At 46.1% G+C, this 13,883-nt stretch overlaps 1 long non-coding RNA gene across 1 annotated transcript; it reads left to right on the top strand.

The window, feature by feature from the left end:
• Nucleotides 1-177: 177 nt before the first annotated feature.
• On the top strand, nt 178-8,001 carry LOC125439823. Its single transcript, XR_007245589.1, has 3 exons — nt 178-332; nt 2,718-2,947; nt 3,899-8,001. It is a non-coding gene; the product is annotated as an uncharacterized LOC125439823 (long non-coding RNA).
• The last annotated feature ends 5,882 nt before the right edge of the window (nt 8,002-13,883 follow it).

Here is a 13,883-nt window from a genome sequence, read left to right as displayed (position 1 = left end):
CCCCTACCAGCATGGCCAATTGGCCATGCTGGTAGGGGCTGATGGGAATTGTAGTTCCTGAACATCTGGAGAGCCGCAGGTTCCCTAACCCTGGCTTAGACCAACTTTAATGCATCTCAAGGTTACTTTTATCATGTTTCTTTCTTGTGTGACAGAGGCCCGTTTTTGCTGCTAGTTCTTGTTACCCAGCTCTGTATCTGGTCTAGGATTGTCAGAAACCTAAGGCGGAAACTGGCCGTAAGATGGTATCAATTGCAATCTTAACTAAAATTTCGTTTCTTGTTGCAGAGTTCCTCTAGAATCACACAAGCACCTTCTCCGTGTGTCTCAAGGTAGTACTGAAAATATTTAGAATGGATCCTTTTTCATATTATAAAGATTAGACCTGACGTGTTTTAATTGTAGCATAAGAGGATGGAACAATTTGAAATGGGTTTTAGCTATCACTGTCAACCTGTGAATAGGGAATTCCCGATGGATTTTTCTCAGTATGAATCGTTATAACTGTATTTTCAATCTCCTTAGACTGATTATCAACATAAGTGTTTTATAGTAGACTCTATTATAAAGGAAAAATAGACTCTATTGTAAAGGGGAAACGTGCTGGGTGCCATCTGGTTGTGGTATGGAGCAGCAGTGGCGGAGGAGGTTAAGAGCTCGTGCATCTAATCTGGAGGAACCGGGTTTGATTCCCAGCTCTGCCGCCTGAGCTGTGGAGGCTTATCTGGGGAATTCAGATTAGCCTGTACACTCCCACACATGCCAGCTGGGTGACCTTGGGCTAGTCACAGCTTCTCGGAGCTCTCTCAGCCCCACCTACCTCACAGGGTGTTTGTTGTGTGGGGCAAGGAGATTGTAAACCCCTTTGAGTCTCCTGCAGGAGAGAAAGGGGGGATATAAATCCAAACTCTTATCATCTTCTTCTATGTAGTTCTCTCCAACCCCCCCTGGATGGTCCCTCCCCATAGTTTCATGGAGATATTGAGCAGCACAGGAGACGAGATAGTTTCAGGGGGTAGTCATGCTGGTCAGGGACATTTGAGCCTAGTAGCATCTTAGAGACCTGCAAGGTGTGGGCTTTCAAAAGTCAAAAGCTCCCCTTTTCAGATAAAGGGACAAGATGGATCCCTGTGGGATAAATGCCAAACAGCAGCGGCCTGGTTTGCTGCCTCAGGCTGCTTTAAGAAGAGCAGATTAGCAATAAGTGTATGTTGGGAGTCTGCCAAATATTGATAGGGCAGGCTGCTTTCTTCATCACCTTGGCCACGGACTCCAGAAAGTTCTTGTGCGATAGAAGCAGTGGTTTTGGCATGGAGAGTTTTTAGCGATCACTCTTGCCCTTTGAAATAATCGCAGCATTGGCAAAGCTGCTGGCTCACCACAGAGCGCAAACCAACAACGGCCAGGCTTCAGCAATGGCTCGCTGGTGATGAATCCTTCCCCAGAGCCTTCTCAGCTGTTGATTCGCCATGACTGGCTGAACCGTTGGTCTTTCTCCCCTCATTTGCACAGTGAGTTGCAGGCACTCTTGTAATCGCTGCTTCCAGCACAAGGGTTGCATTTATTTGGAACATTTCTGCACCAGAAAACCCGCTCAACTCAGGTGACAAAATGACAGCTCTCTTTAAGCATTTGAAAGGCGGCCTCTTAGAGGAGGGCAGAGAGCTATTCCTGCTGGCAGAAGAAGATAGGACTTGCCATAATGGGCTTAAATTATGGGTGGAAAAGTACCAGCTGGATATTAGGGATTTTTTTTTTACAGTAAGAATAGTTCAGCAGTGGAATCAGCTGCCTAAGGAAGTGGTGAACTACCCCTTATTGGAAGTCTTCAAGCACCGGCTGGATGAACACTTGTCAGGGGTGCTCTGGGGCTGATTCAGCGTCGAGAAGGGGGTTGGGCTAGATGGCCTCTGTGGCACCTTCCAATTCTGTGAACCTATGAACTACATAAATAAATTCTAAAAGTCATCAACAATTAATAAGCAGGGGTTTTTTTTAAAAAAAAAAACAAGTTCCATCTTGCTCCGCATCTTGCAAAGGCTGTTATAATGTTAGCCCAACTACCTCCCCTGAAATCACATTGCTCTTTGAGTATACCCCCTTGGGTCCGAAGTAGTTTGCACCACAAAAAAGAGCCTCTAACGTAGCTGTGTGCTGATTCTTAAAGTGTGATGAGAAAAAAAGGTGTCGTGCAAATTGACTTGCGCCATGGCTGCCCACGGATGTTTTATCAGTGAGCTGAAAATTGCAAATTAAATGTGAGTGGCATAGGAGGTAAAGAGCTCGTGTATCTAATCTGGAGGAACTGGGTTTGATTCCCCGCTCTGCCGCCTGAGCTGTGGAGGCTTATCTGGGGAATTCAGATTAGCCTGTACACTCCCACATGCGCCAGCTGGGTGACCTTGGGCTAGTCACAGCTTCTCGGAGCTCTCTCAGCCCCACCTACCTCACAGGGTGTTTGTTGTGAGGGGGGAAGGGCAAGGAGATTGTAAGCCCCTTTGCATCTCCTGCAGGAGAGAAAGGGGGGATATAAATCCAAACTCTTCTTCTTCTTTTATTGCCTATAAATTCATGAAGGGGAGAGGAAGACTTGTGTGTGTGTGTGTGTGTGTGTGAGAGAGAGAGAGAGAGAGAGAGGATGCCAACATACAGCTGTCTTTCAAGTTGAACTGCCTAGAGAAGCCTTAACCTTCCCCTGTTGTGCATTTGACCCACAGGAGCACGGGAACTCCTTCTCCTCTTTCTCCGATGCCTTCGCCAGCCAGTTCTGTAAGCTCCCAGACAGGCTCCAGCGGCAGCAGCGGTGGCGGCGGCAACCTGAGCTCTTCCATCAGCGTTCCTCATCACATCCCAACCATCACCTCTTCCTTCGTCAACATCACTTCCAATATTCTCCACGCCTTTGATCTCTGGGAACGAGCTGACATTTTGGCCAGGAAGAATAAGAGTAAGGACTTGTCTCGCATCGGTCCCAGCTGGTAACTGTGGCCACGACACTCGAAAGTTCTGCTTTCCCCCAAGTCCAATGGGATATAGCAAGTAAAACTTTGAAAGACCCAAGAATCAGAGGCTTGAAATGCAGAAGGACTCCATGTTCATTTGCTAGTGGCCCAGTGATCAGGGTAGTTAGAGAAGATGCTCCTCTTCCTTGAGAACTTGGAGACCTTACAACAGATCCATACTGTACAGTGCCCGATCTCCGTTGGGGCACTACACTCTGTCTCAGATAAAGATGTTAGTATGGTCAGTCCCAAACAAATACGAGAATTATCATTCGTTTTCACGCGCTGCCTTTATCAAAACCATTGTTTTGTGCATTACTGAACGTGGTGCTTTTTTGCAAAAGCATTTCATTCTGCCTTATGTTTTTCTGTGTTGAGGAACCATCCTCCAAGCTGAGGAGTTTCCTCCAACTTAACATGGCTGTTTCTTCAATTAAACAGCAACTTAATATGGAGTAAGGTTCCTTAGATTGGAGAAAGGATGCAAACTTGAACCAAAAGGGTAGGATACAAATATTTGTAAGGTACGATACAAATAGTTAATAAATAAACTTTGTTCAACGGGTTGTGGTGGGTTTTCCGGGCTGTGTGGCCATTGTCTGGTAGATCTTGCTCCTAACGTTTCACCTGCATCTGTGACTGGCATCTTCAGAGGTGTATCTCAGAGAGAAGCCTGTTTCACACTGTGTCTAGTGAGAAGGGATAGTGTGGTGTATTGTCCATGTCCCAGGATGGGAACCAATCAGTAAGTGTTTGGGTGGAACTTGCTATTCATAGGTGTGGTTGAGTGCATTGTCTTGCGGGTGGGGTTATCAGTCTCTTTCTTGTTGAAGTTGTCTTCAGTTTGTTCAGTCGGAGCTAAATGTAATTTTTTCCCCTCTCTCTCTTTTCCTCAGAGTTTTTTTGCGAGCTCAGTGCCACCGTGTGTGCTCTCTCGTTGAGCAGCAGTATGACGGAACTGGTACCCTACACCCGTCAGGGTTTACAGCGGCTGAAACTGGAACCAAATACACCTTAACCGGTGCTTCAAGGCGGGGACCTAGCCTTGGACTCGTTTGCACTTTGGAAGTCTCCGAAACAGCCTCGTCGGATGCAGAAATGCAGAAAGTACTGGGAAGGCGATATGAAGCAGGGCGAAAGGGAACTTGGTGACACTGGAAAACTTTAAGGACTCTTTGCGATGCGAATGGGCCGCCTGGAAGACGGAAAGCGGAGAAGAGGCCTCCGAAGCAGAGGATGCCCGCCTTGCTTTCCTTCAAAGGACAAAGTGCAATGTTCTCGTTTTCTTTTTCCTTTCTTTTTTGCCCCCCCCCCTTTCGTCGTTCAACGTGTCAATGGTCTATAAACATTTCTACAAACGAGTAACCAGCAGGATGAAAAGAAAATAATTCATCGACCCTGAAGAAGTGCCAGAGAAAGGAAATCCACCTCACAAAGAAATGCCTGCAAGACCACAGAAAAGGGCAGCGATGCTCACAGGCCCAGCAGATTGTTCAAGGTTACCCCCTCCCTCCCCCCCCCCCACGCCCCTTCCCAGTTTTTAAAAGTGCAAACCGGAATTGCAATCTGTAGCACATGATTTTGTCCCTGGAGTGTAGGACGGGTGGAAATCCCTCTCCGACAGCCCCCTTTGGCACCCTGCAAACTGGTGTCGCTCTCTTCCTTGGCCCCATTTGCCTGCCATACCCATCTGTTGCACTAGTACCTCCTTTCCTTGATGGGGCACTGGATTCTCTCGCAGGCCCCCAACATTCTGGCTTCCTCCCTTTCTACCTTGTCTGTGCACCGCTCTCGGCTGCCATGTTGCCTGTTCGTGTGGCGTGCCATTTTATGAGAGAACCCAGGATTCCGGGGCTGTCTCGCCAGAAACCAGTGGGAGTAGATCTGTGATCCTAGATGTCCTTTTGCCCCATCGAATGGCACGAACGGGGCAGGGTGTGGGCTGGCTCACCCCCCCTTTCCAGTTTGTTGAGCAGTACTGCACTAATGCATTGAAATGGAATTGCTTGAAGTGGCTGGACTTTACTATGTGATACTTCCTCTTAGAAACACTGCCTGAGATTCCCCTTTAGTCTCAAAAGAGGTCTGGCGAAGCATGCACAGTTAAGGGAGTGTGGAAGGGTCTTTTTTTTGCACAGGAAGCCACTGGTGAGGGGTCTTTGTTGATATCAGAGGTGAGACTGTCAGAGAATTAGGAAGGCTTTTTGATAGTGTGACACTTAAATGTTCCCTTTTTAATCCTTACTGGTGGGGTTGCCAGTGTTCCGGAGTACCACCATCAGGGACCTGACCAGGCTATTTCCAAGTCCCTGTTTTCCAGTTGTCCCCTGAGCTGGAGGACATCTTGTATGGGTGGTTCCCATTGTCCCACCGGGGAGGCAGGAAATGACTTTTTTCCTCTTCCTGTTGGGAGGAACCGCCCCCAGGACCTCAGTTTTCCTTAAACTGGGAGACATCTCATTTCATCTTCTCTGAAACCCTCAGTTCAAATAATTGCCTTCAGCTGTTGAAGCACAACTCTCATTTATGACACTGGCGCGGTACCCCTGACCACAATTTTTGGCACTGGTGACCCATCTCCCCTCTCCACAAGAGGTGGCCTTTTCCAACAGAGTAATTAATTTGCTCTTTAGGTAAATCCCTCAGACTCCTCATAAAGAAAGTAAACAGCAATCGTCTTAGACTTGCCGAGCCAGTTTGCTTAATGCGCAGATGAGTTGTACGAAAAATTGTAATAGAGAAGACCCCCCCCCTCAGGGATTTAACACTTTCCTGTCTCTCCCCCACACTCTCTTTCCTATTCAAGGCCCCTAATTTTTTTCCCCACTCTCCTTTCAAACGGCGTGCCTTAACTCTCCCGTTTGCTTCTGTCACTACCTTGAGGACAGACCAATGGGAATGAATATCTTCCAACAAAATTATTTGTGAAGGTGTGTCCATTTTTTTCCCTGCTTATTGCTTAAGTGTTACGGAGGCGGTCGTTTCTGTATGTTTGTCTGAAAGTAGACCTCTTTCAGTAGGCGAGGTGAAAACTGTTCCTGTACGGAGGGCCATCTGGCATACCTGCAGGGTCAGCTGAAAAGTGAATAAACCTCATAACGCCTTGCTGTTCTGAGAGAGACTTCTGAGTGGGACGTGTTTCCTGTTCAGCTCTTTGGGGAATTATTCAGTGCAGAAAAAAGAAAAGGGCAGAATTGGGATAAACAGTCTGTGTCAGAGAGAATTGAGCCTTAGTTGATTTCAGGGATAAGCCGCTTTTACCACTGGAAGTAGTTCCAAAATATTTTTTTTCTCCCTTGTTTTTTATATAATGTTCCTTGGAGTGGAACTGGGCACTGGTGGAGATCCAGAACTTGGAACCCAGGTGGTCTCTCAAATGGTGGGGAAAGGGATGACTTTTTCCCCCTGACTCACTATGATGCAGCTGAGATGCATCTGGAATTGCAGGTGTGTGGGAAAGGTGAAGGTCTTCCTGTTTGCCACTTTAAAATCAAGGCATCCTCTTGCTTCTTAGCAGCTGATGAGGAAAATCAGGGTTCCTCACACCCTGGTTGTCTGCTAGGTGTCTTGTCTACCTTCACCTATGCTGCTTCCAGTTGGAAATTCTTACAAAAAGAAAATCATGTCTGTCTCAAGCACATGTTTTGAAAAGAGGGAAGAGCTTGCCGGATCTGAAGGGGCATTTGCCTTTTGTGCCAAAGGGCGCAGAGCAAGAAGGTTTCTCCCGGGGAGTCCTCGGATGCTCACTTGACTTAAAACCCTTCTGGAGTCTTATGGCTCCTGGCTTCCCGAGAAACTAACGCTAAACTCACGTAGTCCCTCCTTTGAAAATCATGTTCCCCTCTCATCCCAACCAATGTCCCTCTTTCTCCTCAGGACTGGCCCTACCCCAGAGAGGGGCCACCAGCATTATCCAGATGCTTCTGCTCTAAATCCGCCCCCCCCTAAGATTCAGAATTCCCAGGTGTCAAGGGACCTGCCTTAACTTGCTTATTAAGCACTTTATTTGAGGAATGGCACTAATCAGTTATATCTCCGCTACTGTCAAAGCCCCCACCCCCCACCCCCAGTAATCCAGAGTTCATTTCTAACTGGAACTCTCAAGTCAAAAAGAAATCCTTTAAAACACACGAATGCTACTGTTTTTCCAGGACTTGGGGTGCGTGGGTGGGTGGGGGGTGATGAAAAGGGTTAGTGAGGTTCTGATTGAAAAAGCAAAGCACGTGGTTTTCCGTACCCTTTAAATAACTACGTATTCCAATTCGATTTAGCCCGTAAAGGCCATATGGCAAACAAAAGCCACGCTGCCTCCTTAATTATCAGGGAAGTTAAAACAAATCCTCTAATCAGAAATGCCTGCATTTCTGCTTTATATTTTTGTGCTATTTAAAAAACCAAACAGCAGTTTCAAAGCAGCAGGCCAGACTAGGGGGATCGCATGTAGCCATCTAGAGAACCTCTGACTTTTTTCTTTTTTAAAGAGTGTGAAAACGATCAGGAGAAATACCATTTTATTCCCATTCTGGGTGCTGGTGAAACTTCCATTGATTTCAGCCAGGAGTTGGGCCAAGCCCTTGGTGTCAGGAGCATGAAATAAAAGCGTTTTTTGCCATTTTAAACACAGGTCAATGGAGCTGCAGGCTCAAAGCAGCCTCCTTTCCCAAATGATATTTATTTAGAATTATAATTAATGTATTTAAATTGTCAGATGTTCTATATGTCTAAGATGCCATTATTTAATGATTCGCAAGTTCCATGGACACTGGAGTCATGGCCTGAAAGTTAGATGGATGATTTATTATTTCTAAAGAGCAGCGTCTCTTCCTCCCTCCCCCTCCTGTCTATTGTTTCTTTATCAAATCTGTACATTTAAATTTATTATGGGGTGTTGTGTCTCCATCTTGTAAATAACGTTTATTTTCCCCCCTGCCCTGTGCATTGGTGGTATTTCCAAGCCTGATTTGTTTAATTCATATGGGATAATAAATATTAAATGAAACGGTCTCTTCTTCCTTGAGAGTCGGTCCAGAAACATTTGAGCGTAGTGGTGGTTTTTATCTCAAGAGGCAGACTGGTAACATCTACAGTGGCGTAGGGAATCGTGTTTTGGTGGCTGTGTCGTGGCGATCGGGGCAGCGGGGTTCCGGTACGAGTGAAACGGTTGCCCAAATGAAGGGTTCCTTGCCATTTCGAAGCTTGATACTCAATGATGAGAGCTGTCCAACAAAAGAGGTGACTGAGAAGAAGGCCCACCTCTGAACCACTTGGGGCGAGGTCTGTGCGTTTGTCACCTGTCAAGCAAAGCGTGTCTCCCCTGCTTTGAATGGTACCCATTGATCATTCTGTTTTCCAGTACCTCATGAAAGGGCTGCATGGAACTGGGTAGACCACACAGCTGCAAGCTTCATTTGGGGTGTTCTCTTTTTCACTGTTTTTTTTAATCAAACAATTCAGATTTCCATCCAAATTTAGCTTTCTGCTTAGTCAGCGTGCAGGGTGCTCGTGTAAATTATATGATGAGCTTCTAATCTCTGAGGCAGCAGAAGGCAGCTGAACACAGAGCCAAAAGGTGAGCTGTTTTTCAGGTGTTAAGCCTTGAAATCATTTCTTCAACACATTTCTTTATGTGTGTTTTGAGGACCTGAGTGTGTGTGTGTGTGTTGAGGGCTTGGGGGGGTTGTTTGTGTGGGCTGGGTGGTTGCCTCAGGCCTCTAGAGCTAGGTCTCCAGCTCTACTTAACTGCCAGCCAGCTTTTCTGAGCACTCCTCTGACAGGACGCGGCACCCGCCTAGCAGTGCACACAGTGTGGTGGAGTCTTCTTTATTTTTTTATTTGTATCCCGCCCTTTCCAACAGGGCTCAAGGTGGCAATCTTCTTTGGAGGTTTTTGAACAGAGGCTGGATGGCCGTTGGGGGAGGGGGTAGAAGGGCTGGGTAGGAACGAAGACCCAGATGGAGCATTCTGCAACAAAGGAGGTCCAGCATGCTTTGTTCTGTGGCCGAGAAATATACAACCTTACTATCTTCTTCCTGTGGAACATAGTTACCAGTACCAGGATTAATGTGGAGTCATACATTTGAAAGAAAGAAAGAGCATACAGATTGGCATAGTTTACGTTAGGTGGAGGAATCACTTCCTCTTGACAAAGAATGTCGATACTTATTTTGATTAGGTGGTGCGTACCTCTCTCTCTCTCTCTCTCTCTCTGCAGTGGGAGGAGACAACCCTCCGTGATTCTTGTACTGTGTGAGCAAAGGAACTAGCACAGGGCCTGTCACAACCAAGCTGCTCCCTCCCCTTTCCAGCTGCATAGATTCTGTTTTAAAAGACTGGTTTTCGGAGCCATTAAACAAACAGCACCCGGATCAATTATTCAATTGTATACAGCCAATGAGGGGGTGCATGAAAACCAAAAACTTTCTACCACAATCTTGCTTTCTCCCTCCATAATCCATGCTAAGTTTATGTGACCATTCCAGACATAATTAATGCTACCTGGATAGCCATTCAGAATTAGCTTTCATTGAGTAGCTGGCTAGATCTTTGCCTACCCTGCAACAGTGCTTCCCCTCCCCCCCCCCCCAATACTGACTGTAGAGCACTGTTATCTGCGGCACTAGGGGAGAGGGTATGTTAAATTTTTAAGGGTAGCCCTACCGCCAGCTGGATAGTTCAGGTGTCTAGGCAGGGAGGATTTTTTCCCCCAGCCCTGATTGCATCTGGTTTAAATTCCAGAAGACGAGTTGTGTTCCGATGTAACAAGAACAACTGAGTCCTGTGGCACCTTTGAGACCTTTTGAGATGTCTCCAATGCATCTGCCTCTGAAAGCTTGTGGCTCGATACCTTCATTTGCCTCTAGAGTGCCAAAGGACTCCTTAATTAAAGCTCAGATAATGGGTAGCCTTGGGCACGGTCTCAACTCTGTCCGAGCGGGGGATTTCAAGACCAGCCTCCCAAGTTATAAGTCCCTGACGATTCAGAGCCAATTTCCATGTTCCTTGACTCTGTTTTGTAGGGAAGATTACGAGTCACAGCTCTTCTGCTCCCTCTACTGGAAAACAGGAGTCTTGTAGTACTGTATGAGTCAGTGATGGCGAACCTTTTTGAGACCGAGTGCCCAAATTGCAACCCAAAACCCACTTATTTATCGCAAAGTGCCAACACGGCAATTAAATCTGAATACTGAGGTTTTAGTTTAGAAAAAACAGTTGGCTTTGAGGCGCATGTTACTCAGGAGTAAGCTTGGTGAAGCAATTGTGCAACGCTTCGAATGGGTGAATCACCCTAGGAGGGTTTACTCAGAAGCAAGCCCCATTGCCAGCAACCGAGCTTACTCCCAGGTAAAGGATCATGCCCAGGCCAGCCTAGGTGTTTGTGTGGGTGTGATTTTCCGCCCCCCCCCCATGATGAACTCTGTGCACGCGTGCCCACAGAAAGGCTCTGAGTGCCATCTCTGGCACCCGTGCCATAGGTTCGCCATCGCTGGTATAAGTGAACCAAGTTTTAATTCCCAGACACTGTTCTGGATTAGGCCACACGATCCTTCTTATGCTGTTATTTTACACTGGAGGCTTGAAAAGCAAACAGAAGGGCCAAAAGACCATGAAATGCACCAAGTACAGGGTGGAGCATAATGTATCTCATTCTCTATATGGCAAAATCTTCAGAAACTTAAATCCAGAGTGGGGTCATGGACAGACAAGACAGATATCGCTACAAATTTGCAAAAAGGCCATCTATTGAAGAAAAAGCTGAAATCTTTTTTAAAATTGCATGTGGGAGGTTACGACCCTCCAAAATGATAGAAGCAGTAATAGCCTTAAACAAATGTCCTTAGTGGCTGTTGCTAGGCAACAGCACAGTATTGCCAACCTTCCACCCAGGGATTTTGTCAGTAAAAAGTGGGGTGGGGGGGGGAGGTATTTGAGGGCAGAGTTATCAGGGCCTGACACCCGGTTACTTGGTATCATCTGACTTGAATGGCCGCTTGCTACTGTTCAAATAGCTCTGTTTATACTGCACTGGATGTTTTTAAACTTGGACTGCTAAGGATGTGATATGCCACAGGTCAGCTAACCAAATACAAGCTGCAGCCAAGATTTATTTTTGAAATTGTATCTGTAGATAATTGGGCCACAGGAGTCCCGTGTGCTGCAAGTGTAAATCTTATGAGGGAGGCACGGTTTTAGAATTATACTACTTTCCAGCATAAATGTATGCTGAGTTTATTTTTTAAAAAATAGACAATGCAATGTTAAGCTTTAATAGACGGTCCAAAATTCATTATTGGCAGCCCAGAATTCAGGAGAGTATCTTCATTACTGAATTTCACAAAGCCGCATGGGCACCGACATGTGGAAAAGCAGCGCCTTCTGGCACTGAAATTCTTCCTTTGCAAATTATAACTGTGGGAGGTGGTAAGAAACGTTTAACATTTCAGCACTCTACTTTCTTATGAAAAACTATCAAGTGTTTTATTGCAGAACCGACGCTTCAGCTCCTATGCCAGCATTTTTTGGGGGGTAATACCCGCCTCAAAGTGAAAGTTATTTTTCCATTTATAATCATGCTTGGAGCTGAAAAGGCAGCACTGGAAGAAAGCAAGAATTGTGCATACATCAGCTGTAAAATAGCTATTCGAAGTAGCAGTCCATGCATTTTAACCTCCCTCCAACTCCCACAAGAACATTCTGTAGAAAGGGCAGAATACACTTTGTAAAATGCAATATTTGGCATGAGGGGACAGTTCAGATAGCTTCTGTTCCCTTGGTTTCATGTTTCCAAAGGTCACTGTCATAACGGCTTGCTGCAATGTGCTCCTAGGGATACCACTAAGCTGTACCACAAATATCCCTTTTAGCAGAACTCTGACAAATTCTAGCTCCTAGTGAATGTCAAGGAGCAGCTGATTACCCGAAGCTTATCCCCCAATAGCCAGTTAGACATAATCACTTCCAGCTCATAATGAACAGAGTATGTCTCATCCACATTCAGTACCTCACTAATATCTCTTATTAAGCACACTATTTCAAGCAATCAAATATTAGTTAAGGCGTGCTAGAAGGACACAGTTCTTATGCATAGCTGCTCTGCAGATGTGAATAAATCAGGGCCAGTTCCAGATTTTAATGGAGACATAGTGCTCACTCCCCTCCCCCATACACATCACCAGAAACTTCCCCCAATCACACCTACCTTCCTGCCCTCACCCACATACCTGCATCTACCCGCTCATGTCCTCTCCCAGAGTCCCCTGCATGTCCTTTACGGGACTGGGAGTGTTTGCAACTTGAAGGGCTCCCTTTGCAACCAGCCCCATGCTCACTCTCTTCCCTGGCAGCTCTGGGCAGCCCGGGCAGCTAGGAACACACAAGGTGGAACAATTGCAAGCGAACAATGAAAGGGTGCACAGGCAGGTGGCAGAAATGGTGTATAGGGGTGGTTGTGGGCCCTGCCTGAAGCCTGAGCCATGGTAGATGCTGACTCCAGCTCTGGATTAAGTTCTCAGGATTATCCAGATGCTTGGCAAACACGCTACCTGTCAGAAATGTCTCGCTTTAGTCTTTCTGCACAATCTCTAAATAAACACTCAAGGCTGATAAATAAAACGTGTTTTATTATAAAGTTCTACAGTTGTCATACAACACAATTCACCACTTCATTCTGCATTTTGTCCACTGGATACCACAGACTAATACAAAAACAGGTTTTCAAAGTGGCAGTGTAGTAGTACTTAAGCAGTGAGGTGTGCTTCGTGAACAGACTACAGACACACACAGTGGTGCTGAATACAAAGAATCGTTACGTAACTGTTTCTCTAAGAAACATGCTCTGGCACCGGCACCTTGCCCCCCTCTTAACCCCTCATGCAAAACGATTGCGGAATAAAACTTTGCTTGGGTTCGTCTCCCTTCCCCCAAAGTTGTCATCTTCAGAGTTTGCCAGTTCCGGTTCTCTGCCACAAGTTGTGCTTGAACCCATTTCTAAGTCCTCCTTTTTCTGGGCAACGATGCCTCACTTCTTCTCAGTTAAAAAGAAAACACAGTCTTAACACTGGTTGCCTTCCGAGCGGCTGCTGCCACGTCGAATTCTGTTTGCCTCAAGGACAAAGGCAAGCGCTTATTCTTATACTGCAGCTACTCATGCTGTTACATAACAGCAGCACATGCAAAGCATGACGCACAGACACAAAAGACAGCCTAGATGACTTCAGACAAGGAGCGTCAGCAGCAGAAGGACCAGATACATTAAACATGCAAATTCATATTTAATAAACAAACATTTTGCTTTAAAGGATATTTTTCATCTAGTCTGTAGGAAATCCAATTCCTTTTTTTCTTTCAAATGGCTGTTCAGGGGCATTTAACAATGTTGCCTGCCAGAAGTTGCACCTTCTGTAAGGAGAGCAGGATGCTTCTCAGCCCGTTCCTGATAGTGTCTCTCCAGAACCCATGCAAAGCCACCAGTAATCAAGCAAAATGTGTGCAGATGAACCGCTAGGCGTGGAGGGTCCATCTTTCTCTGAGAATAGCCTGTTCTCCAGGGAACCAAGGCTCCTAGAACAAACTGCAAGATGCCCAACATGCATGTGAGCAGAGTTACTAATGGACAAGGGTGGTTTAACTTCTCTTCCTTGAAGGCAGCGGTGTTATTAGGCAGCACACAAAGCAATAATTTTGGAGGGGAGGAGAAATCTTCACTTCACACACCAACCAGGTTTTAGAACCAACTACAACAGATTTCCAGCGATGTTGATATAGATATATATATATCAACATCGCTGGAAATCTGTTGTAGTTGGTTCTCTCTCTCTCTCTCTCTCTCTCTCTCTCTCTCTCTCTCTCTCTCTCTCTCTCTCTCTCTCTCTCTCTCTCTCTCTC

The sequence above is a fragment of the Sphaerodactylus townsendi genome, linkage group LG10 (genome assembly GCF_021028975.2).
Source record: "Sphaerodactylus townsendi isolate TG3544 linkage group LG10, MPM_Stown_v2.3, whole genome shotgun sequence".
NCBI lineage: Eukaryota > Metazoa > Chordata > Lepidosauria > Squamata > Sphaerodactylidae > Sphaerodactylus > Sphaerodactylus townsendi.
This window is presented reverse-complemented; position numbering and strand designations above follow the sequence as displayed.